Raw genomic sequence first — 23,570 nt, 5'->3', positions numbered from 1 at the left:
TTGGAGCCATATCTCAAACCTAACAGGAAGTCAGATAATATTAACTTCCTGTGGCGAAAAAGTGGCATTTTTGCAATTTCCAGGCGTTGTATTTTAACAAACTCCTCCTAGGGATTTTATCCGATCAACACCAAAATTGGGTTTTGTCATCTAAAGGCCTTGGCGATGTTAAATTGCGAAGCTTTAGAGTTTTTGTCGATGGGCGTGTCCGTGGCGGCCTTGCAAACTTTGACGATTCGCCACAAAACAGGAAGTCATTATAACTCAGGCATGCATTATCAGATCTGCTTCAAAATTCACACATTTAATAACAGTCCTGACCTGAACAGGTTTACGTGCCGATATCCAGTTACAGTTATAGCGCCACCTGCTGGCCACAGGAAATGACATGTTTGACATTATAACAAACTCCTACCACAAACTTTCCCGTATCAGCACCAAAATAAAGTGGTGTCATCTGAAAGCTCTAGCGATGATATATTGTAAAGATCTAGAGTTTTCGCAGAGGGGCGTGTCTGTGGTGGCATGACAAACCTCAACGCTTCGCCATGGAACAGGAAGTTATTATAACTGAACCACACAATGTCTGATCTGCCTGAAACTTCACATGATTGATAAAAGTCCTCTCCTGAACACATCTACATAACAATATTGAGTCAGTAATAGCGCCATCTGCTGGCAGAAGGTAGTTTGGCTTGTAACTCGGCCACACAATGTCCGATCTGTCTAAAATGTCACATGGTTGATGAAAGTCCTCTCCTGAGCACATCTACATAATAATATTGAGTCTTTCATAGCGCCACCTGCTGGCAGAATGTAAATTGTCTTATAACACAATCTCCACACAATCTCTGATCTGCCTGAAACTTCACATGGTTGATAAAAGTCCACTCCTGAACACATCCCCATAACAATATTGAGTCAGTCATAACGCCACCTGCTGGCAAAAGGTAGTTTGGCTTATAACTCAGCCACAAAATGTCCCATGTGCCTGAAACTTCACATGGTTGATTAAATTCCTCTCCTGAAGACATCTACATGCCAATCTTGAGTCACAGGTATAGCGCCACCTGCTGACAGGAGGAAGTTTGGCATAAATCTGTATTTTTCTTAGGTTTTTATATATATATATATCGGCTTATATTATTATTGTTCGCTGTTCTCTGTCATTGTAAGGTCACCGGGCGGCGGTGAGCCCGGGTGCGAGGTCCCTATCATCGCTGCTTGCAGCTTTAATTATTATTATTATTATTCTCGTCCGGAATGAATCGCGGTTTTGAGGGGCTAAACATGCCCGAAAACTCACGCAACTTTGCACACGCCTCAGAAGTGGTGAAAATTTACGTTTATTATGGGCTTCGGAAGTGGGCGTGGCAAAATGACTCGACAGCGCCACCTAGAAAAATTAAACGGACGAGCCCCCGATCCATGAATCACGCACATGCACGAAAATTGACACACACCTCAAACATGCCAAAACATACGAAAAAGTCTCTTGGAGCCATATCTCAAACCCAACAGGAAGTCGGATATTTTTAACTTCCTGCGGCGAAAAAGTGGCGTTTTTGCCATTTCCAGGCGTTGTACTTTAACGAACTCCTCCTAGGGATTTTATCCGATCGACACCAAAATTGGGTTTTGTCATCTAAAGGCCTTGGCGATGGTAAATTGCGAAGCTTTAGAGTTTTCATCGATGGGCGTGTCCGTGGCGGCCTCGCAAACTTTGACGATTCGCCACAAAAGAGGAAGTCGTTATAACTCAGGCATGCATTACCCGATCTGCCTCAAAATTCACACGCTTGATAAGCGTCCTGACCTGAACACGTTTACATGCCAATATCCAGATACAGTTATAGCGCCACCTGCTGGCCACAGGAAATGACATGATTTACGGAGTTATAAACTCCTCCCACAAATTTTATCGTATCAACACCAAAATTGAGTGGTGTCCTCTGAAAGCTCTAGCGATGTTATATTGTGAAGATCTAGAGTTTTCGCAGAGGGGTGTGTCCGTGGCGGTATGACAATCCTCAACGCTTCGCCATGGAACAGGAAGTCCTTATAACACAACCACACAATGTCCGATCTGCCTGAAACTTTACATGGTTGATAAACGTCATCTCTTGAACACATCCACATAACAATAATGAAGTGGGCGTGACAAAACGACTCGACAGCGCCACCTAGAAAAATTAAACGGACGAGCCCCCGAGCTACGAATCACGCACATGCACGAAAATTGGCACACACCTCAAACATGCCAAAACATACGAAAAAGTCTATTGGAGCCATATCTCCAACCCAACAGGAAGTCAGATATTATTAACTTCCTGCGGCGAAAAAGTGGCATTTTTGCCATTTCCAGGCGTTGTAATTTAACGAACTCCTCCTAGGGATTTTATCCAATCAACACCAAAATTGGGTTTTGTCATCTAAAGGTCTTGGTGATGATAAATTGCGAAGCTTTAGAGTTTTCATAGATGGGTGTGTCCGTGGCGGCCTCGCAAACTTTGATGATTCGCCACAAAACAGGAAGTCGTTATAACTCAGGCATGCAATATTCGATCTGCCTCAAAATTCACACATTCAATAACAGTCCTGACCTGAACAGGTTTATGTGCTGATATCCAGTTACAGTTATAGCGCCACCTGCTGGCCACAGGAAATGACATATTTGACACTGTAACAAACTCCTTCCACAAACTTTCCCGTATCAGCACCAAAACAGAGTGGTGTCATCTAAAAGCTCTAGCGATGATATATTGTGAAGATCTAGAGTTTTTGCAGAGGGGCGTGTCTGTGGTGGCATGACAAACCTTAACGCTTCGCCATGGAACAGGACGTTATTATAACTGAACCACACAATGTCTGATCTGCCTGAAACTTCACATGATTGATAAAATTTCTCTCCTGAAGACATCTACATAACAATATTAAGTCAGTCATAGCGCCACCTGCTGGCAGAAGGAAGTTTGGCTTGTAACTCGGCCACACAATCTCTGATCAGCCTGAAACTTCACATGGTTGATAAAAGTCCACTCCTGAACACATCTACATAACAATATTGAGTCAGTCATAATGCCACCTGCTGGCAGAAGGTAGTTTGGCTTATAACTCAGCCACACAATGTCCCATGTGCCTGAAACTTCACATGGTTGATAAGATTCCTCTCCGGAAGACATCTACATGCCAATTGTGAGTCACAGTTATAGCGCCACCTGCTGACAGGAGGAAGTTTGGCATAAATGTGTGATTTTCTTAGATTTTTAAAAATATATTTGCTTAAATTATTATTGTTCGCTGTTCTCTGTCAATCGTAAGGCCACCGGGCGGCGGTGAGCCCGGGTGCGAGGTCCCTATCATCGCTGCTTGCAGCTTTAATTCTTCTTCTTCTTCTTCCGCGGAATGAATCGCGGTTTTGAGGGGCTAAACATGCCCGAAAACTCACGCAACTTTGCACACGCCTCAGAAGTGGCGAAAATTTACGTTTATTATGGGCTTCGGAAGTGGGCGTGGCAAAATGACTCGACAGCGCCACCTAGAAAAATTAAACGGACGAGCCCCCGATCCACGAATCACGCACATGCACGAAAATTGGCACACACCTCAAACATGCCAAAACATACGAAAAAGTCTCTTGGAGCCATATCTCAAACCCAACAGGAAGTCGGATATTTTTAACTTCCTGCGGCGAAAAAGTGGCGTTTTTGCCATTTCCAGGCGTTGTATTTTAACGAACTCCTCCTAGGGATTTTATCCGATTGACACCAAAATTGGGTTTTGTCATCTAAAGGCCTTGGCGATGTTAAATTGCGAAGCTTTAGAGTTTTCATCGATGGGCGTGTCCGTGGCGGCCTCGCAAACTTTGACGATTCGCCACAAAAGAGGAAGTCGTTATAACTCAGGCATGCATTATCAGATCTGCCTCAAAATTCACACGCTTGATAACAGTCCTGACCTGAACACATTTACTTGCCGATATCCAGATACAGTTATAGCGCCACCTGCTGGCCACAGGAAATGACATGATTTACGGAGTAACAAACTCCTCCCACAAAATTTATCGTATCAGCACCAAAATTGGGTGGATGCATCTGAAAGCTCTTGTGATGATATATTGTGAAGATCTAGAGTTTTCACAGAGGGGCGTGTCCGTGGCGGCATGACAAACCTCAACGCTTCGCCATGGAACAGGAAGTCCTGATAACTCAACCACACAATGTCCGATCTGCCTGAAACTTCACATGGTTGATAAACGTCATCTCTTGAACACATCCACATAACAATATAAAGTGGGCGTGGCAAAATGACTCGACAGCGCCACCTAGAAAAATTAAACGGACGAGCCCCCGAGCTACGAATCACGCACATACTCGAAAATTGGCACACGCCTTAAACATGCCAAGACATACGAAAAAGTCTCTTGGAGCCATATCTCAAACCCAACAGGTAGTCAGATATTATTAACTTCCTGCGGCGAAAAAGTGGCATTTTTGCCATTTCCAGGCGTTGTATTTTAACGAACTCCTCCTAGGGATTTTATCCAATCAACACCAAAATTGGGTTTTGTCATCTTAAAGCCTTGGTGATAATAAATTGCGAAGCTTTAGAGTTTTCATCGATGGGTGTGTCCATGGCGGCCTCGTAAACTTTGATGATTCGCCACCAAACAGGAAATCGTTATAACTCAGGCATGCAATATTCGAACTGCCTCAAAATTCACACATTTAATAACAGTCCTGACCTAACCAGGTTTACGTGCCGATATCCAATTACAGTTATAGCGCCACCTGCTGGCCACAGGAAATGACATGTTTGACACTATAACAAACTCCTACCACAAACTTTCCCGTATCAGCACCAAAATAGAGTGGTGTCATCTGAAAGCTCTAGCGATGATATATTGTGAAGATCTAGAGTTTTTGCAGAGGGGCGTGTCTGTGGTGGCATGACAAACCTCAACGCTTCGCCATGGAACAGGAAGTCCTTATAACTTAACCACACAATGTCCGATCAGCCTGAAACTACACATGATTGATAAAAGTCCTCTCCTGAACACATCTACATAACAATATTGAGTCAGTCATAGCGCCACCTGCTGGCAGAGGGTAGTTTGGCTTGTAACTTGGCCACACAATGTCCGATCTGCCTGAAACTTCACATGGTTGATGAAAGTCCTCTCCTGAGCACATCTACATGATAATATTGAGTCAAAGTCATAGCGCCACCTGCTGGCAGAAGGAAGTTTGGCTTGTAAGTCGGCCACACAATGTCAGATCTGCCTAAAATGTCACATGGTTGATGAAAGTCCTCTCCTGAGCACATCTACATAATAATATTGAGTCTTTAATAGCGCCACCTGCTGGCAGAGAGTAGTTTGTCTTATTACACAATCTCCACACAATCTCTTATCTGCCTGAAACTTCACATGGTTGATTAAAGTCCGCTCCTGAACACATCCCCATAACAATATTGAGTCAGTCATAACGCCACCTGCTGGCAGAAGGTAGTTTGGCTTATAACTCAGCCACACAATGTCCCATGTGCCTGAAACTTCACATGGTTGATAACATTCTTCTCCGGAAGACATCTACATGCCAATCTTGAGTCACAGTTATAGCGCCACCTGCTGACAGGAGGAAATTTGGCATAAATCTGTGATTTTCTTAGTTTTTTTTAAATATATTGGCTTATATTATTATTGTTCGCTGTTCTCTGTCATCGTAAGGTCACCGGGCGGCGGTGAGCCCGGGTGCGAGGTCCCTATCATCGCTGCTTGCAGCTTTAATTAGGGACCGAGCACCGAACGGTGCAAGGCCCTATTGGAATTGCTCCGTTTATTAGGGACCGAGCACCGAACGGTGCAAGGCCCTATTGGAATTGCTCCGTTTATTATTATTATTCTTCCGACTTCTTCCGCGGAATGAATCGCAGTTTTGAGGGGCTAAACATACTCGAAAACTCACAAAACTTTGCACACGCCTCAGAAGTGGCGAAAATTTACGTTTATTATGGGCTTCGGAAGTGGGCGTGGCAAAATGACTCGACAGCGCCACCTAGAAAAATTAAATCGACGAGCCCCCGATCCACAAATCACGCACATGCATGAAAACTGGCACACACCTCAAACACACCAAAACATACGAAAAAGTCTCTTGGAGCCATATCTCAAACCCAACAGGAAGTCGGATATTTTTTACTTCCTGCAGCAAAAAAGTGGCGTTTTTGCCATTTCCAGGCGTTGTATTTTAACGAACTCCTCCTAGGGATTTTATCCGATCGACACTAGAATTGGGTTTTGTCATCTAAAGGCCTTGGCGATGTTAAATTGCGAAGCTTTAGAGTTTTCGTCGATGGGCGTGTCCGTGGCGGCCTCGCAAACTTTGACGACTCGCCACAAAACAGGAAGTCACTATAACTCAGGCATGCATTATCCGATCTGCCTCAAAATTCACACGCTTGATAAGAGTCCTGACCTAAACACGTTTACATGCCGATATCCAGTTACAGTTATAGCGCCACCTGCTGGCCACAGGAAATGACATGTTTTACACTGTAACAAACTCCTCTCACAAATTTTATCGTATCAGCAGCAAAATTGGATGTTGTCATCTGAAAGCTCTAGCGATGATATATTGTGAAGATCTAGAGTTTTTGCAAAGGGGCGTGTCCGTGGCGGCATGACAAACCTCAACGCTTCGCCATGGAACAGGAAGTCCTTATAACTCAACCACACAATGTCCGATCAGCCTGAAACTTCACATGGTTGATAAAATTCCTCTCCTGAACACATCCACATAACAATATTGAGTCAGTCATAGCGCCACCTGCTGGCAGAAGGTAGTTTTCATTATAACTCAACCACACAATATCCGATCAGCCTGAAACTTCACATGGTTGATCAAAGTACTCTCCCGTGCACATCTACATAATTATATTGAGTATCTCTTAGCGCCACCTGCTGGCAGAAGGTAGTTTGGCTTATAACACAGCCACAAAATGACTAATCTGCCTGAAAATTCACATGGTTGATAAGAATTTTCTCCTGAAGACATCTACATGCCAATCTTGAGTCACAGTCATAGCGCCACCTGGGGACAGGAAGAAGTTTGACATAAATTTGTGATTTTCTTGGGTTCTTTATATACACCGGCTTAAATTAATATTGTTCGCTGTTCTCTGTCATCCTGAGGTCACCGGGCGGCGGTGAGCCCGGGTGCGAGGTCCCTATCATCGCTGCTTGCAGCTTTAATTATTATTATTATTCTTCTCTCCAATGAATCGCGATTTTGAGGGGCTAAACATGCCCGAAAAGTCACGCAACTTTGCACACGCCTCAGAAGTGGCGAAAATTTACGTTTTTTATTGGCTTCGTAAGTGGGCGTGGCAAAATGACTCGACAGCGCCACCTAGAAAAATTAAACGGACGAGCCCCCGATCCACGAATCACGCACATGCACGAAAATTGGCACACACCTCAAACATGGAAAAACATATGAAAAAGTCTCTTGGAGCCATATCTCAAACCCAACAGGAAGTTGGATATTTTTGACTTCCTGCGGCGAAAAAGTGGCGTTTTTGCCATTTCCAGGCGTTGAATTTTAACGAACTCCTCCTAGGGATTTTATCCGATCGACACCAAAATTGGGTTTTGTCATCTAAAGGCCTTGGCGATGTTAAATTGCGAAGCTTTAGAGTTTTTGTTGATGGGCGTGTCCGTGGCGGCCTCGCAAACTTTGACGATTCGCCTCAAAACAGGAAGTCGTTATAACTCAGGCATGCATTATCCGATCTGCCTCAAAATTCACACGTTTGATAAGAGTCCTAACCTGAACACGTTTACATGCCAATATCCAGATACAGTTATAGTGCCACCTGCTGGCCACAGGAAATGACATGTTTTACATAGTAACAAACTCCTCCCACAAATTTTTTCGTATCTGCACCAAATTTCAGTGGTGTTATCTGAAAGCTCTAGCGATGATATATTGTAAAGATCTAGAGTTTTTGCAGAGGGGCGTGTCCGTGGCGGCATGACAAACCTCAACGCTTCGCCATGGAACAGGAAGTCCTTATAACTCAACCACACAATGTCCGATCTGCCTGAAACTTCAGATGGTTGATAAAAGTCCTCTCCTGAACACATGCCCATAACAATAATGAAGTAGGCGTGGCAAAATGACTCAACAGCGCCACCTACAAAAATTAAACGGACGAGCCCCTGATCTACGAATCACGCACATGCACGAAAATTGGCACACACCTCAAACACGTCAAAACATACGAAAAAGTCTCTTGGAGCCATATCTCAAACCAAACAGGAAGTCGGATATTTTTGACTTCCTGCGGCAAATAAGTGGCATTTTTGCCATTTCCAGGCGTTGTATTTTAACGAACTCCTCCTAGGGATTTTATCCTATCGACACCAAAATTGGGTTTTGTCATCTAAAGGCCTTGGCGATGTTAAATTGCGAAGCTTTAGAGGTTTTGTCGATGGGCGTGTCCGTTACGGCCTCGCAAACTTTGACGATTCGCCACAAAACCGGAAGTCATTATAACTCAGGCATGCATTATCCAATCTGCCTCAAAATTCACACGCTTGATAAGAGTCCTGACCTGAACACTTTACCATGCCGATATCCAGGAAAATTTATAGCGCCACCTGCTGGCCGCAGGAAATGACATGTTTTACACTGTATCAAACTCCTCTCACAAATTTCATAGTATCAGCACCAAATTTGGGTGGTGTCATCTGAAAGCTCTAGCGATGATATATTTTGAAGATCTAGAGTTTTCACAGAAAGGCGTGTCCGTTGTGGCATGACAAACCTCAACGCTTCGCCATGGAACAGGAAGTCCTTATAACTCAACCACACAATGTCCGATCAGCCTGAAACTTCACATGCTTGATAAAAGCCCTCTCCTGAACACATCTACATGCCAATATTGAGTCAGTCATAGCGCCACCTAGTGACGGAAGGAATTTTGGCTTATAACTCAACCACACAATGTTCGATCAGCGTGAAACTTAACATGATTGATAAAAGTCCTCTCCTGAACACATCCACATAACAATATTGAGTCTGTCATAGCGCCATCTGCTGGCAGAAGGTAGTTTTGCTTACAACTCAGCCCCACAATGTCTAATCTGCCTGAAACTTCACATGGTTGATTAAAATCCTCTTCTGAAGACATCAACATACCAACATTAAGACAGTCAAGCGCCACCTGCTGGCAACAGGAAGTTTGGCTTATAACTCAGCCAAACAACGTCCGACCTGCCTGAAAATTCACATGGTTGATAAGATTCCACTCCTGAAGACATCTACATACCAATCTTGAGTCACAGTCATAGCGCCACCTGCTGACAGGAGGAAGTTTGGCATAAATCTGTGATTTTCTTGGCTTCTTTATATATATCGGCTTAAAATATTATTGTTCGCTGTTCTCTATCATCCTGAGGCCACTGGGCGGCGGTGAGCCCGGGTGCGAGGTCCCTATCATCGCTGCTTGCAGCTTTAATTAGGGACCGAGCACCGAAACGGTGCGTAGGCCCTATTGGAATTGCTCCGTTTTTTATTATTATTATTATTATTATTATTATTCCGCCCCCTATCGGGGCACTTTTGAGGGTCTAAACATGCCCGAAAACTCATGAGAATTTGCACACACACCAAACGCGGTGTAAATAGCAGGTTGATATGGGTCTCGGAAGTGGGTGTGGCAAAATGACTCGACAGCGCCACCTAGAAAAATTAAACGGACGAGCCCCCGATACACGAATCGCGCACATGCACGAAAATTGGCACACACCTCAAACATGCCAAACCATACGAAAAAGTCTCTTGGAGCCATATCTCAAACCCAACAGGAAGTCGGATATTTTTAACTTCCTGCGGCGAAAAAGTGGCGTTTTTACCATTTCCAGGCGTTGTATTTTAACGAACTCCTCCTAGGGATTTTATCCGATCGACACCAAAATCGGGTTTTGTCATCTAAAGGCCTTGGCGATGTTAAATTGCGAAGCTTTTGAGTTTTCGTCGATGGGCGTGTCCGTGGCGCCCTCGCAAACTTTGATGATTCGCCACAAAACAGGAAGTCGTTATAACTCAGGCATGCATTATCAGATCTGCCTCAAAATTCACACGCTTGATAAGCGTCCTGACCTGAACACGTTTACATGCCAATATCCAGATATAGTTATAGCGTCACCTGCTGGCCACAGGAAATGACATGATTTACGGAGTAATAAACTCCTCCCACAAATTTTTTCGTATCAGCACCAAAATTGGGTAGTGTTATCTGAAAGCTCTAGCGATATTATATTGTGAAGATCTAGAGTTTTCGCAGAGGGGCGTGTCCGTGGCGGTATGACAAACCTCAACGCTTCGCCATGGAACAGGAAGTCCTTATAACACAACCACACAATGTCCGATCTGCCTGAAACTTCACATGGTTGATAAATGTCATCTCTTGAACACATCCACATAACAATATTGAAGTGGGCGTGGCAAAATGACTCGACAGCGCCACCTAGAAAAATTAAACGGACGAGCCCCCGAGCTACGAATCACGCACATGCACGAAAATTGGCACACACCTTAAACATGCCAAAACATAAGAAAAAGTCTCTTGGAGCCATATCTCAAACCTAACAGGAAGTCAGATATTTTTAACTTCCTGTGGCGAAAAAGTGGCATTTTTGCCATTTCCAGGCGTTGTATTTTAACGAACTCCTCCTAGGGATTTTATCCAATCGACACCAAAATTGGGTTTTATCATCTAAAGGCCTTGGCGATGTTAAATTGCGAAGCTTTAGAGTTTTTGTCGATGGGCGTGTCCGTGGCGGCCTCGCAAACTTTGATGATTCGCCACAAAACAGGAAGTCGTTATAACTCAGGCATGCATTATCCGATCTGCCTCAAAATTCACACATTTAATAACAGTCCTGACCTGAACAGGTTTACGTGCCGATATCCAGTTACAGTTATAGCGCCACCTGCTGGCCACAGGAAATGACATGTTTGACACTATAACAAACTCCTACCACAAACTTTCCCGTATCAGCACCAAAATAGAGTGGTGTCATCTGAAAGCTCTAGCGATGATATATTGTGAAGATCTCGAGTTTTTGCAGAGGGGCGTGTCTGTGGTGGCATGACAAACCTCAACGCTTCGCCATGGAACAGGAAGTCCTTATAACTCTACCACACAATGTCCGATCTGCCTGAAACTTCACATGGTTGATAAAAGTCCTCTACTGAACACATCTACATAACAATATTGAGTCAGTAATAGCGCCATCTGCTGGCAGAAGGTAGTTTGGCTTGTAACTCGGCCACACAATGTCCGATCTGTCTAAAATTTCACATGGTTGATGAAAGTCCTCTCCTGAGCACATCTACATAATAATATTGAGTTTTTAATAGCGCCACCTGCTGGCAGAATGTAAATTGTCTTATAACACAATCTCCACACAATCTCTGATCTGCCTGAAACTTCACGTTTGATAAAAGTCCACTCCTGAACACATCCCCATAACAATATTGAGTCAGTCATAACGCCACCTGCTGGCAAAAGGTTGTTTGGCTTATAACTCAGCCACACAATGTCCCATGTGCCTGAAACTTCACATGGTTGATTAAATTCCTCTCCTGAAGACATCTACATGCCAATCTTGAGTCACAGGTATAGCGCCACCTGCTGACAGGAGGAAGTTTGGCATAAATCTGTATTTGTCTTAGTTTTTTATATATATATCGGCTTATATTATTATTGTTCGCTGTTCTCTGTCATCGTAAGGTCACCGGGCGGCGGTGAGCCCGGGTGCGAGGTCCCTATCATCGCTGCTTGCAGCTTTAATTATTATTATTCTTTTCCGGAATGAATCGCGATTTTGAGGGCCTTACCATGCCCGAAAACTCACGAAACTTTGCACACACCTCAGAAGTGGCGAAAATTTACGTTTGTTACGGGTGTTGGAAATGGGCGTGGCAAAATGACTCAACAGCGCCACCTAGAAAAATTAACCGGACAAGCCCCCGATCCACGAATCACGCACATGCAAGAAAATCGGCACACACCTCAAACATGCCAAAACATACGAAAAAGTCTCTTGAAGCCATATCTCAAACCCAACAGGAAGTCGGATATTTTTAACTTCCTGCGGCGAAAAAGTGGCGTTTTTGCCATTTCCAGGCGTTGTATTTTAACGAACTCCTCCTAGGGATTTTATCCGATCGACACCAAAATTGGGTTTTGTCATCTAAAGGCCTTGGCGATGTTAAATTGCGAAGCTTTAGAGTTTTCGTCGATGGGCGTGTCCATGGCGGCCTCGCAAACTTTGACGATTCGCCACAAAACAGGAAGTCGATATAACTCAGGCATGCATTATCCGATCTGCCTCAAAATTCGCACGTTTGATAAGAGTCCTGACCTGAACACGTTTACATGCCGATATCCAGATACAGTTATAGCGCCACCTACAGGCCACAGGAAATGACATGTTTTACACTGTAACAAACTCCTCCTACAAATTTTTTCGTATCAGCACCAAATTTGGGTGGTGTCATCTGAAAGCTCTAGCGATGATATATTGTGAAGATCTAGAGTTTTCGGAGAGGGGCGTGTCCGTGGCGGCATGACAAACTTCAACGCTTCGCCATGGAACAGGAAGTCCTCATAACTCAACCACACAAAGTCTGATCTGCCTGAAACTTCACATAGTTGATAAAAGTCCTCTCCTGAACACATCCCCATAACAATATTGAAGTGGGCGTGGCAAAATGACTCGACAGCGCCACCTATAATAATTAAACGGACGAGCCCCTGATCTACGAATCACACACATGCACGAAAATTGACACACACCTCAAACACGCCAAAACATACAAAAAAGTCTCTTGGAGCCATATCTCAAACCCAACAGGAAGTCGGATATTTTTAACTTCCTGCGGCAAATAAGTGGCATTTTTGCCATTTCCAGGCGTTGTATCTTAACGAACTCCTCCTAGGGATTTTATCCGATCGACACCAAAATTTGGTTTTGTCATCAAAAGGCCTTGGCGATGTTAAATTGCGAAGCTTTAGAGTTTTTGTTGATGGGCGTGTCTGTGGCGGCCTCGCAAACTTTGATGATTCGCCACAAAACCGGAAGTCATTATATCTCAGGCATGCATTATCCAATCTGCCTCAAAATTCACATGTTTGATAAGAGTCCTGACCTGAACACGTTTACATGCCGATATCCAGATACAGTTATAGCGCCACCTACAGGCCACAGGAAATGACATGTTTTACACTGTAACAAACTCCTCCTACAAATTTTTTCGTATCAGCACCAAATTTGGGTGGTGTCATCTGAAAGCTCTAGCGATGATATATTGTGAAGATCTAGAGTTTTCGGAGAGGGGCGTGTCTGTGGCGGCATGACAAACCTCAACGCTTCGCCATGGAACAGAAAGTCCTTATAACTCAACCACACAATGTCCGTCCTGCCTGAAACTTCACATGGTTGATATAAGTCCTCTCCTGAACACATCTACATAATAATATTGAGTCTGTCATAGCGCCACCTGCTGGCAGATAGTAGTTTGGCTTACAAATCAGCCCCACAATGTCTGATCTGCCTGAAACTTTACATGGTTGTTTAAAATCCTCTCCTGAACACATGTACATAATAATATTGAGTCTGTCATAGCGCCACCTGCTGGCAACAGAAAGTTTGGCTTATAACTCAGCCACACAATGTCTGAACTGCTTGAAACTTCACATGGTTGATTAAATTCCTCTCCTGAACACATTTATATGCCAATATTGAGTCAGTCATAGCGCCGCCTGCTGGCAGAAGGTAGTTTGGCTTACAACTCAGCCCCACAATGTCTGATCAGCCTGAAACTTCACATGGTTTAGTAAAATCCTCTCCTGAACACATCTACATGCCAATATTGAGACACAGTCATAGCGCCACCTGCTGACAGGAGAAAGTTAGGCATAAATCTGTGATTTTCTCTGGTTATTTTTATATATCGGCTTAAGTTATTATTGTTCGCTGTTCTTTGTCATCCGGAGGCCACCGGCGGCGGTGAGCCCGGGTGCGAGGTCCCTATCATCGCTGCTTGCAGCTTTAATTAGGGACCGAGCACCGAAACGGTGCGTAGGCCCTATTGGAATTGCTCCGTTTATTATTATTATTATTATTATTATTATTATTATTATTCTCCTCCGGAATGAATCGCGGTTTTGAGGGGCTAAACATGCCCGAAAACTCACGCAACTTTGCACACGCCTCAGAAGTGGCGAAAATTTACGTTTATTATGGGCTTCGGAAGTGGGCGTGGCAAAATGACTCGACAGCGCCACCTAGAAAAATTAAACGGACGAGCCCCCGATCCACGAATCACGCACATGCACGAAAATTGGCACACATCTCAAACATGCCAAAACATACGAAAAAGTCTCTTGGAGCCATATCTCAAACCCAACAGGAAGTCGGATATTTTTAACTTCCTGCGGCGAAAAAGTGGCGTTTTTGCCATTTCCAGGCGTTGTATTTTAACGAACTCCTCCTAGGGATTTTATCCGATCGACACCAAAATTGGGTTTTGTCATCTAAAGGCCTTGGCGATGTTAAATTGCGAAGCTTTAGAGTTTTCATCGATGGGCGTGTCCGTGGCGGCCTCGCAAACTTTGACGATTCGCCACAAAAGAGGAAGTCGTTATAACTCAGGCATGCATTATCAGATCTGCCTCAAAATTCACACGCTTGATAAGCGTCCTGACCTGAACACGTTTACATGCCGATATCCAGATACAGTTACAGCGCCACCTGCTGGCCACAGGAAATGACATGATTTACGGAGTTATAAACTCCTCCCACAAATTTTATCGTATCAACACCAAAATTGAGTGGTGTCCTCTGAAAGCTCTAGCGATGATATATTGTGAAGATCTAGAGTTTTCGCAGAGGGGTGTGTCCATGGCGGTATGACAAACCTCAACGCTTCGCCATGGAACAGGAAGTCCTCATAACTCAACCACACAATGTCCGATCTGCCTGAAACTTCACATGGTTGATAAACGTCATCTCTTGAACACATCCACATAACAATATTGAAGTAGGCGTGGCAAAATGACTCGACAGCGCCACCTAGAAAAATTAAACAAACGAGCCCCCGACCTACGAATCACGCACATGCACGAAAATTGGCACACACCTCAAACATGGCAAAACATACGAAAAAGTCTCTTGGAGCCATATCTCAAACCCAACAGGAAGTCGGATATTTTTAACTTCCTGTGGCGAAAAAGTGGCCCTTTTGCCATTTCCAGGCGTTGTATTTTAACGAACTCCTCCTAGGGATTTTATCTGATAAACACCAAAATTGGGTTTTGTCATCTTAAAGCCTTGGTGATGTTAAATTGCGAAGCTTTAGAGTTTTTATCGATGGGTGTGTCCGTGGCGGCCTCGCAAACTTTGATGATTCGCCACAAAACAGGAAGTCTTTATAACTCTGGCATGCAATATTCGATCTGCCTCAAAATTCACACATTTAATAAAAGTCCTGACCTGATCAGGTTTACGTGCCGATATCCAGTTACAGTTATAGCGCCACCTGCTGGCCACAGGAAATGACATGTTTGACACTGTAACAAACTCCTTCCACAAACTTTCCCGTATCAGCACCAAAATTGAGTGGTGTCATCTGAAAGCTCTAGCGATGATATATTGTAAAGATCTAGAGTTTTTGCAGAGGGGCGTGTCTGTGGTGGCATGACAAACCTCAACGCTTCGCCATGGAACAGGAAATGCTTATAACTCAACCACACAATGTCTGATCTGCCTGAAACTTCACATGGTTGATGAAAGTCCTCTCCTGAGCACTTCTACATAATAATATTGAGTCAGAGTCATAGCGCCACCTGCTGGCAGAATAAATTTTGGCTTGTAACTCGGCCACACAATGTCAGATCTGCCTAAAATGTCACATGGTTGATGAAAGTCCTCTCCTAAACACATCTACATAATAATATTGAGTCTTTCATAGCGCCACCTGCTGGCAGAAGGTAGTTTGGCTTATAACTCAGCCACACAATGTCCCATGTGCCTGAAACTTCACATGGTTGATAAGATTCCTCTCCGGAAGACATCTACATGCCAATCTTAAGTCACAGTTATAGCGCCACCTGCTGACAGAAGGAAGTTTGGCATAAATCTGTGATTTTCTTAGATCTTTTTTTATATATTGGCTTAAATTATTATTGTTCGCTGTTCTCTGTCATCGTAAGGTCACCGGGCGGCGGTGAGCCCGGGTGCGAGGTCCCTATCATCGCTGCTTGCAGCTTTAATTAGGGACCGAGCACCGAAACGGTGCGTAGGCCCTATTGGAATTGCTCCGTTTTTTATTATTATTATTATTATTATTATTATTCCGCCCCCTATCGGGGCACTTTTGAGGGTCTAAACATGCCCGAAAACTCATGAAAATTTGCACACACACCAAACGCGGTGTAAATAGCAGGTTGATATGGGTCTCGGAAGTGGGCGTGGCAAAATGACTCGACAGCGCCACCTAGAAAAATTAAACGGACGAGCCCCCGATACACAAATCACGCACATGCACGAAAATTGGCACACACCTCAAACATGCCAAACCATACGAAAAAGTCTCTTGGAGCCATATCTCAAACCCAACAGGAAGTCGAATATTTTTAACTTCCTGCGGCGAAAAAGTGGCGTTTTTGCCATTTTCAGGCGTTGTATTTTAACGAACTCCTCCTAGGGATTTTATCCGATCGACACCAAAATTGGGTTTTGTCATCTAAAGGCCTTGGCGATGTTAAATTGCGAAGCTTTAGAGTTTTCGTCGATGGGCGTGTCCGTGGCGCCCTCGCAAACTTTGATGATTCGCCACAAAACAGGAAGTCGTTATAACTCAGGCATGCATTATCCGATCTGCCTCAAAATTCACACGCTTGATAAGAGTCCTGACCTGAACACGTTTACATGCCAATATCCAGATATAGTTATAGCGCCACCTGCTGGCCACAGGAAATGACATGATTTACGGAGTAATAAACTCCTCCCACAAATTTTTTCGTATCAGCACCAAAATTGAGTGGTGTTATCTGAAAGCTCTAGCGATAATATAATGTGAAGATCTAGAGTTTTCGGAGAGGGGCGTGTCCGTGGCGGCATGACAAACCTCAACGCTTCGCCATGGAACATGAAGTCCATATAACTCAACCACACAGTGTCCGATCTGCCTGAAACTTCACATGGTTGATAAATGTCATCTCTTGAACACATCCACATAACAATAATGAAGTGGGCGTGGCAAAATGACTCGACAGCGCCACCTAGAAAAATTAAATGGACGAGCCCCCAAGCTACGAATCACGCACATGCACGAAAATTGGCACACACCTTAAACATGCCAAAACATACAAAAAAGTCTCTTGGAGCCATATCTCAAACCTAACAGGAAGTCGGATATTTTTAACTTCCTGCGGCGAAAAAGTGGCGTTTTTGCCATTTCCAGGCGTTGTACTTTAACGAACTCCTCCTAGGGATTTTATCCGATCGACACCAAAATTGGGTTTTATCATCTAATGGCCTTGGCGATGTTAAATTGCGAAGCTTTAGAGTTTTTGTCGATGGGCGTGTCTGTGGCGGCCTCGCAAACTTTGATGATTCGCCACAAAACAGGAAGTCTTTATAACTCAGGCATGCATTATCCGATCTGCCTCAAAATTCACACATTTAATAACAGTCCTGACCTGAACAGGTTTACGTGCCGATATCCAGTTACAGTTATAGCGCCACCTGCTGGCCACAGGAAATGACATGTTTGACACTATAACAAACTCCTACCACAAACTTTCCCGTATCAGCACCAAAATAGAGTGGTGTCATCTGAAAGCTCTAGCGATGATATATTGTGAAGATCTAGAGTTTTTGCAGAGGGGCGTGTCTGTGGCGGCATGACAAACCTCAACGCTTCGCCATGGAACAGGAAGTCCTTATAACTCAACCACACAATGTCCGATCTACCTGAAACTTCACATGATTGATAAAAGTCCTCTTTTGAACACATCTACATAACAATATTGAGTCAGTAATAGCGCCATCTGCTGGCAGAAGGTAGTTTGGCTTGTAACTTGGCCACACAATGTCCGATCTGCCTGAAACTTCACAAGGTTGATGAAAGTCCTCCCCTGAGCACATCTACATAATAAATCTACATAATAATATTGAGTCATAGTCATAGCGCCACCTGCTGGCAGAAGAAATTTTGGCTTGTAACTCGGCCACACAATGTCCAATCTGTCTAAAATGTCACATGGTTGATGAAAGTCCTCTCCTGAGCACATCTACATAATAATATTGAGTTTTTAATAGCGCCACCTGCTGGCAGAATGTAAATTGTCTTATAACACAATCTCCACACAATCTCTGATCTGCCTGAAACTTCACATGTTTGATAAAAGTCCACTCCTGAACACATCCCCATAACAATATTGAGTCAGTCATAACGCCACCTGCTGGCAAAAGGTGGTTTGGCTTATAACTCAGCCACACAATGTCCCATGTGCCTGAAACTTCACATGGTTGATTAAATTCCTCTCCTGAAGACATCTACATGCCAATCTTGAGTCACAGGTATAGCGCCACCTGCTGATAGGAGGAAGTTTGGCTTAAATCTGTATTTTTCTTAGGTTTTTTATATATATATATCGGCTTATATTATTATTGTTCGCTGTTCTCTGTCATCGTAAGGTCACCGGGCGGCGGTGAGCCCGGGTGCGAGGTCCCTATCATCGCTGCTTGCAGCTTTAATTATTATTATTATTATTCTTTTCCGGAATGAATCGCGATTTTGAGGGGCTAAACATGCCCGAAAACTCACGGAACTTTGCACACGCCTCAGAAGTGGCGAAAATTTACGTTTATTATGGGTCTCGGAAGTGGGCGTGGCAAAATGACTCGACAGCGCCACCTAGAAAAATTAAACGGACAAGCCCCCGATCCACGAATCACGCACATGCACAAAAATTGGCACTCACCTCAAACTCACCAAAACATACGAAAAAGTCTCTTGGAGCCATATCGCAAACCCAACAGGAAGTCGGATATTTTTAACTTCCTGTGGCAAAAAAGTGGCGTTTTTGCCATTTTCAGGCGTTGTATTTTAACGAACTCCTCCTAGGAATTTTATCCGATCGACACCAAAATTGGGTTTTGTCATCTAAAGGCCTTGGCGATGTTAAATTGCGAAGCTTTAGAGTTTTCGTCGATGGGCGTGTCCGTGGCGGCCTCGCAAACTTTGATGATTCGCCACAAAATAGGAAGTTGTTATAACTCAGGCATGCATTATCCGATCTGCCTCAAAACTCACACGCTTGATAAGTGTCCTGACCTGAACACGTTTACATGCCGAAATCCAGATATAGTTATGGCGCCACCTGCTGGCCACAGGAAATGACATGTTTTACACTGTAACAAACTCCTCCCACAAATTTTATGGTATCAGCACCAAATTTAAGTGGTGTCATCTTAAAGCTCTAACGATGATATATTGTGAAGATCTAGAGTTTTTGCAGAGGGGCGTGTCCGTGGCGGCATGACAAATCTCAACGCTTCGCCATGGAACAGGAAGTCCTTATAACTCAGCCACACAATGTCCGATCAGCCTGAAACTTCACATGGTTGATAAAAGTCCTCTACTGAACACATCCCCATAACAATATTGAAGTGGGCGTGGCAAAATGACTCGACAGCGCCACCTATAAAAATTAAACGGACGAGCCCCTGATCTACGAATCATGCACATGCACGAAAATTGGCACACACCTCAAACACGCCAAAACATACGAAAAAGTCCCTTGGTGCCATATCTCAAACACAACAGGAAGTCGGATATCTTTAACTTCCTGCTGCAAATAAGTGTCATTTTTGCCATTTCCAGGCGTTGTATCTTAACGAACTCCTCCTAGGGATTTTATGCTATCGACACCAAAATTGGGTTTTGTCATCTAAAGGCCTTGGCGATGTTAAATTGCGAAGCTTTATAGTTTTTTTCGATGGGCGTGTCCGTGGCGGCCCCGCAAACTTTGACGATTCGCCACAAAACCAGAAGTCATTATAACTCAGGCATGCATTATCCAATCTGCCTCAAAATTCACATGTTTAATAAGTGTCCAGACCAGAACACGTTTACATGCCAATATCCAGATACAGTTATAGCGCCACCTGCTGGCCACAGGAAATGTCATGATTTACAGAGTAATAAACTCCTCCCACAAATTTTTTCATATCAGCACCAAATTTGGTTGGTTGTTATCTGAAAGCTCAAGTGATGATATATTGTCAAGATCTAGAGTTTTCGCAGAGAGGCGTGTCCGTGGCGGCATGACAAACCTCAACGCTTCGCCATGGAACAGGAAGTCCTTATAACTCAACCACACAATGTCTGATCTGCCTGAAACTTCACATGGTTGATAAGATTCCTATATTGAAAGCATCTACATGCCAATCTTGAGTCACAGTTATAGCGCCACCTGCTGATAAGAGGAAGTTTGGCATAAATGAGAGATTTTTCTCAGGTTCTTTATATATATCGGCTTAAATTATTATTGTTCGCTGTTTTCTGTCATCCTAAGGCCACCGGGCGGCGGTGAGCCCGGGTGCGAGGTCCCTATCATCGCTGCTTGCAGCTTTAATTATTATTATTATTCTCCTGCGGAATGAATCGCGGTTTTGAGGGGCTAAACATGCCCGAAAACTCACGCAACTTTGCACACGCCTCAGAAGTGGCGAAAATTTACGTTTATTATGGGCTTCGGAAGTGGGCGTGGCAAAATGACTCGACAGCGCCACCTAGAAAAATTAAACGGACGAGCCCCCGATCCACGAATCACGCACATGCACGCAAATTGGCACACACCTCAAACATGCCAAAACATACGAAAAAGTCTCTTGGAGCCATATCTCAAACCCAACAGGAAGTTGGATATTTTTGACTTCCTGCAGCGAAAAAGTGGCGTTTTTGCCATTTCCAGGCGTTGTATTTTAACGAACTCCTCCTAGGGATTTTATCCGATCGACACCAAAATTGGGTTTTGTCATCTAAAGGCCTTGGCGATGTTAAATTGCGAAGCTTTAGAGTTTTCATCGATGGGCGTGTCCGTGGCGGCCTCGCAAACTTTGACGATTCGTCACAAAAGAGGAAGTCGTTATAACTCAGGCATGCATTACCCGATCTGCCTCAAAATCCACACGCTTGATAAGCGTCCTGACCTGAACACGTTTACATGCCAATATCCAGATACAGTTACAGCGCCACCTGCTGGCCACAGGAAATGACATGATTTACGGAGTAACAAACTCCTCCCACAAATTTTATCGTATGAGCACCAAATTTGAGTGGTGTTATCTGAAAGCTCTAGCATTGATATATTGTAGAGAACTAGAGTTTTCGCAGAGGGATGTGTCCGTGGCGGTATGACAAACCTCAACGCTTCGCCATGGATCAGGAAGTCCTTATAACACAACCACACAATGTCCGATCTGCCTGAAACTTCACATGGTTGATAAACGTCATCTCTTGAACACATCCACATAACAATATTGAAGTGGGCGTGGCAAAATGACTCGACAGCGCCACCTAGAAAAATTAAACGGACGAGCCCCCGGTCTACGAATCACGCACATGCACAAAAATTGGCACACACCTCAAACATGGCAAAACATACGAAAAAGTCTCTTGGAGCCATATCTCAAACCCAACAGGAAGTCGAATATTTTTAACTTCCTATGGCGAAAAAGTGGCGCTTTTGCCATTTTCAGGTGTTGTATTTTAACGAACTCCTCCTAGGGATTTTATCTGATAAACACCAAAATTGGGTTTTGTCATCTTAAAGCCTTGGTGATGTTAAATTGCGAAGCTTTAGAGTTTTCATCGATGGGCGTGTCCGTGGCGGCCTCGCAAACTTTGATGATTCGCCACAAAACAGGAAGTCTTTATAACTCTGGCATGCAATATTTGATCTGCTTCAAAATTCACACATTTAATAACAGTCCTGACCTGATCAGGTTTACATGCCGATATCCAGTTACAAATATAGCGCCACCTGCTGGCCACAGGAAATGACATGTTTGACACTGTAACAAACTCCTCCCACAAACTTTCCCGTAGCAGCACCAAAATAGAGTGGTGTCATCTGAAAGCTCTAGCGATGATATATTGTGAAGATCTAGAGTTTTTGCAGAGGGGCGTGTCCGTGGCGGCATGACAAACCTCAACACTTCGCCGTGGAACAGGAAGTCCTTATATCTCAACCACACAAAGTCAGATCAGCCTAAAACTTCACATGGCTCATAAAAGTCCTCTTCTGAACACATCCCCAAAACAGTAATGAGTCAGTCATAACGCCACCTGCTGGCAGAAGGTAGATAGGCTTATAACTCAGCCAAACAACATCCGATCTGCCTGAAACTTCACATGGTTGATTAAATTCCATTACTGAAGGCATCTACATGCCAATCTTAAGTCACAGTTATAGCGCCACCTGCTGGCAGATGGTAGTTTGCATTATAACTCAACCACACAAAGTCCGATCTGCCTGAAAGTTCACATGGTTGATAAAAGTCCTCTCCTGAACACATCTACATAACAACATTGAGTCTGTCGTAGCGCCACCTGCTGACAAAAGGCAGTTTGGCTTATAACTCAGCTAAACAATGTTCGATCTCCCTGAAACTTCACATGGTTGATAAGATTACTCTCCTGGTGACATCTACATGCCAATCTTGAGTCAGAGTCATAGCGCCACCTGCTGAGAGGAGGAGGTTTGGCATAAATCGGTGATTTTCTCCGATTTTTTAAACATATCGGCTTAAATTATTACTGTTCGCTGTTCTCTGTCATCCTGAGGCCACCGGGTGGCGGTGAGCCCGGGTGCGAGGTCCCTATCATCGCTGCTTGCAGCTTTAATTATTATTATTATTATTATTCTTCTCTCCAATGAATCGCGGTTTAGAGGGGCTAAACATGCCCGAAAACTCACGCAACTTTGCACACGCCTCAGAAGCGGCGAAAATTTACGTTTGTTATGGGCTTCGGAAGTGGGCGTGGCAAAATGACTCGACAGCGCCACCTAGAAAAATTAAATCGACGAGCCCCCGATCCACGAATCACGCACATGCACGAAAATTGGCACACACCTCAAACATGCCAAAACATACGAAAAAGTCTCTTGGAGCCATATCTCAAACCCAACAGCAAGTCGGATATTTTTAACTTCCTGCGGCGAAAAAGTGGCGTTTTTGCCATTTCCAGGCGTCGTATTTTAACGAACTCCTCCTAGGGATTTTATCCGATCGACAGCAAAATTGGGTTTTGACATCTAAAGGCCTTGGCGATGTTAAATTGCGAAGCTTTAGAGTTTTCGTCGATGGGCGTGTCCGTGGCGGCCTCGCAAACTTTGACGATTCGCCACAAAACAGGAAGTCGTTATAACTCAGGCATGCATTATCCGATCTGCCTCAAATTTCACACGTTTGATAAGAG

At 44.0% G+C, this 23,570-nt stretch overlaps 1 long non-coding RNA gene across 1 annotated transcript in view; it reads left to right on the top strand.

Annotated features, from left to right (window-relative positions):
* LOC141378973 (uncharacterized) overlaps window positions 1-20,882 on the top strand; it is a 29,583-nt gene extending 8,701 nt beyond the window's left edge. Inside the window, exon 3 of the long non-coding RNA XR_012394820.1 lies at window positions 18,810-20,882. This is a non-coding gene — a long non-coding RNA (uncharacterized lncRNA). The remainder of the gene's footprint in view (window positions 1-18,809) is intronic.
* Window positions 20,883-23,570: the final 2,688 nt, after the last annotated feature.

This window comes from Danio rerio, chromosome 19 (genome assembly GCF_049306965.1).
Source record: "Danio rerio strain Tuebingen ecotype United States chromosome 19, GRCz12tu, whole genome shotgun sequence".
Classification (NCBI taxonomy): domain Eukaryota; kingdom Metazoa; phylum Chordata; class Actinopteri; order Cypriniformes; family Danionidae; genus Danio; species Danio rerio.
Note: the sequence above shows the minus strand (reverse complement) of the source record. Positions and strands in the feature narration are given on the sequence as shown.